General features: G+C 30.0%; 1 long non-coding RNA gene across 2 annotated transcripts; it reads left to right on the top strand.

Annotated features, from left to right (window-relative positions):
- Window positions 1–1418: 1418 nt before the first annotated feature.
- Window positions 1419–3602, top strand: LOC106754934. Of its 2 annotated transcripts, none has more exons than XR_002667021.1 (5): window positions 1419–1564; window positions 2768–2949; window positions 3040–3112; window positions 3189–3252; window positions 3440–3602. It is a non-coding gene; the product is annotated as an uncharacterized LOC106754934 (long non-coding RNA). The 2 variants fall into 2 exon arrangements; XR_001375352.2 differs by having other exon boundaries at window positions 3189–3264; window positions 3440–3600.
- The last annotated feature ends 482 nt before the right edge of the window (window positions 3603–4084 follow it).

Here is a 4084-nt window from a genome sequence, read left to right as displayed (position 1 = left end):
CCCAAAAGAATCATAAACTCTCCCTTCCCCAACCCTGGCCAGATAATGTTTGACTAATTTGTGAATGCAGCATACTTCTCTTATAGTCTATAACAAAGTATGCATAGAAGTTTTTGTTTCTCTCACGCTAGGCATATGGCACCTTAGAATCCCGACTAGGTTAGCACCCCAAAGCTCAGCAATCATATGCCATTACATGAGAATCCATAACAAAAACAAAGAAAAAGGAATACAAAAAACATGGGGTAACACACCAAAACCCATGCCAAAAGAAAATACACCCAAAGACAAAACTAAGCTACCTCAACAAGAACTAACCCATAGAAACAAGGTAACACATAACACAAAAATGCTTAGCCAAACCTAAATTCAAGAAGGCCATACCTATTCCTAAAAAAATCACAATTAATAATTTATTTCGTTTGTATGATCAATAATATAATAATGTATTTCATGTCAAATGTTTGATTTGGCTCTTTAATATTTGATAAATGAAATTTGAATTCCATTTATTTATTCTTTTATATTCTCTCAAAGGTCACAAATAATTTGAAAGTTATAGAAAGCAATAAAGGTTGTTTTGTCAATGTCTCCATAAGACCCAAGAAGCCAATCAGTTGGATACACATGCAAGTATACACAAAGGAGTTGAATGAAAGAAACATGCATGACTCTGTTTAGTCTTTTATTATTTGCGCTTATTAATGATGGCTTTTCCTGTTTGGTAGACCACAACTAGTCTTTGCATCATGAGGCTTCTATTCACCGATTCCTCAACCATGGATATCAGGCAATGTTATAAATCGGATAACCAAATATATATCGTCCAAAAATCTTATAGAAATATATAGGAGGGATTCTGGAAAAGCATGGCTAGCAATATGGATAAATAACAAAAAGAAAATATTAAATATCCATTCAGATAGGACACTGGTTAAGAATAATTAACAAACATTGAATTTTACAAAAATTCATAATTAGTTGTGATATTAAGTGAATTCTGACTTTCGATAATTATTATTGTCGTTTTGCTTTATTAATAGGACAAAAATGTTTATAAATGTTCTATGTTTGAAATTTATAATTTANTNGATATAATGCTAGTGATTAATTATATCAATAATTATTATGATTAAACATTGATAGTAATATTTCTTTATCCATCCTTTTCTCAGTTTTCTTGTTGTTCATTAAATTATCTTTTGATGCTTCAATTCTTTTTTTTTTTTCAGTTGAAAGCTGCAGCCGCTGCACTTTGGTAGTTTGACTCAATTTTCTGCAAGATATTCTACAAGTAAGTGCTCCATTTACCAAAGATTTTATTTTGAATATTAATGAAATGCATATCAAACATCAACATCAACAATTTACCAAAGATTGTTACTTGTTTCTGTCCCTTGCCTCGATTTTCTCTAATATTTTTTTACTGGGTAGACTTCTATGAAGCTGCTGGTAGACTTCTATGAAGTTGCTGATGATTATTCTTTCCCTAAATTAAGAAAAAGTTGAGTTGTGGTCTAATATGATCCATTATTTACCAAAGATGTTCCCAGTACCCACTCATGTAATGTCAAATCTAAAAAAGCCTTTATTCAAAAAGTGACTCATCCATGCCCAACTGCCTTTATTACTCCTAATTTGTTTGCTAATAATAAAAAGAAGACTAACAACTATGCATTCATTTGGGCTATATAATATATGTTATGAACAATGTTATACAATTTTAGTAGCTACGAAAACTTTTCTGGGTTATTGAATGTCTCAAATGTTTATCTATAAATCATGTAAATATAATCAACAATTAAATCATGAAATTTTGGGCAGAGAGGAGATGAATTAAAACCAAATCCATGAATGATTACTGAACCAATCCTGTAGATATTTATTTTTATCTGTAAAGATTGATAATATTTGTGAATGCTGGTTCAGGAACGGGACAAAGACTAACTATTGAATGTTAAATTTCACATATTAGAGTTATGTTTCAGTACCCTTTCTGATGTGGTGTGGCTTTCGTAAAGACTCTACGTAATTAGCAATTAGATTTAGCAGAAATATAGCACTGTGAATACGAATTGGAGAGAAAACAGAAACTGTAAAACAACGATATGTGAAAAAGGTTACAATCAGGAGTGCTAATTATTTGTTTTTTTGTGATTCAAATATTGTCTTCTAACTATTGTATAGGATAAAGAGAAGAAAATCCATTAGTAACATTATAACAATGATAATTAAGAGAGGTAAGAAGGAGTAGTAGTAACTATGGTTGTTTTGTACATAGGGTGAGTGACAATATCAGAATGATTGTTACTGGGATTAGTAGCAGTATTATCCAAATATGTGTTACTTGGAGAGACATTTTGATCATTATCATTAGAAGAATCATAACATCTAAGGTTTGAAGCACCTTGAATACTATCAATGATTTGAGTTTCATCAGAATTATCAACATGATCAATAACAAGTATGACAGGATTAAAAAATTATAAGTTTAAGCAGGGATGTGATAATCTTTAAAAGGAAAATACATACCAATCTATGCCAAATATTGTAGTTAACATTATTACAAGAAGTGAAATTAACATTGGACAAAGTATGTTTAGGAAAATCAAAAACCAGTAGACCATGTCGATGCTTAGCAATGCCAATCGTCTGCATGACAATGTTGATTCATTTTTATGTATATTTGTTAAAATATATAATTGACCTAGAAATAAGTTCTCTATCTAGTTGTACTCAACAATTGTCATCTACTTTTGTGTCTTAGGTAAAAGATATAATTTGGGAAACACCATCCACCATGAGACTATTAAAGATGATATGATGCGAGTGGTGATTGTAGATATTAAAGATTGTTCTGCTTGTGTTCCTGTGCCTAGTGAGGAGGTTCAAACAGTGGGACAAGCACCAGGGAAATTTGTCATTTGGCCATCCAGATAGTCAATTTTAGTAAGTATTGTTATTCATACTTACCTTAATTACTTATGTATTTCTTGTATTTTGATGCATATATTAGACTTATTTTATGGTCAAATGTAGGACATTTCTAAGAAGACAAACATTGTTACACCTCCACAACCACAATTGTCTCCTCTATAACAACTTTAGAGGCGTAAGTTTTCCTTTCTATTTTGTTTCCTTCCTATATGATTATAATGATATAATGAATGTATATCTTTTGTACGTAGGTCTTTGGAAACTCATTCAAGGTTGCGGGGCATTCCATCTGTATCTAGGAAGAAGATGCAAATAGTGACACCTAATGTAAGAGAAGTTGACCTTCATTCTGTATTTTATGATTTTGCTATTTTTGTGAGGAATTAGCATGTTGGTTTACCAAAATTGATCAAAGGTGGTACAAAAGCTATAGCTAGAGTATAATATGATCTTTTGTGTCCTTAGTTTGAATTAGTTTTGATTATTTTTGTTTAATTTGCAGTGTCGACGTCAATTAGGCAGCTATGAGTGTGGGTATTACGTAATGAAGCACATGCACACTATTATTTGTACAAACATTACTGATTCATGGGATAAGGTATTAAAAAACTAACTTAATACTTATCTAACTGTTCATTACAAAATTGTTCTAACTTAATTATTTTATTTGCATATCTTTGATGATTCATCTCCAATGGAAGCTCCAGACATTGAAGACATTAGAACTAAGTGGACTTTTTTTATTTTAAGTGTTAGTAAATTGTAGAAACTTGACTACAATGTAGTGTAGGTTGATGTTATTTGGATTTAATATGATTTACAAATTATGTATTAGATATTATTGAACAATTTAATGTTTGAAATGGATTTCACATTATGTTAGTTTAATTGAATATGTTCATTTCATGTTATATTGATTATAAATTGATTGATGAAATTATAATACAGGAAATTAATTGAAAATTGAATAGATATGTCAAATGTAATAATGAATTTTTTTTTACAAAAAAGTTTTTATGATAGGTGAACAATGTATGTAATAAAAGCTTATTTTTGAAAAGTATATATTATGATAGGTGAACAATTACTTGTCATAATATGTTCTACATATTATGATAGGTGAAAAAATCTTCGTCATAAAACACTA

Source organism: Vigna radiata, unplaced genomic scaffold (genome assembly GCF_000741045.1).
Source record: "Vigna radiata var. radiata cultivar VC1973A unplaced genomic scaffold, Vradiata_ver6 scaffold_305, whole genome shotgun sequence".
NCBI lineage: Eukaryota > Viridiplantae > Streptophyta > Magnoliopsida > Fabales > Fabaceae > Vigna > Vigna radiata.
Note: the sequence above shows the minus strand (reverse complement) of the source record. Positions and strands in the feature narration are given on the sequence as shown.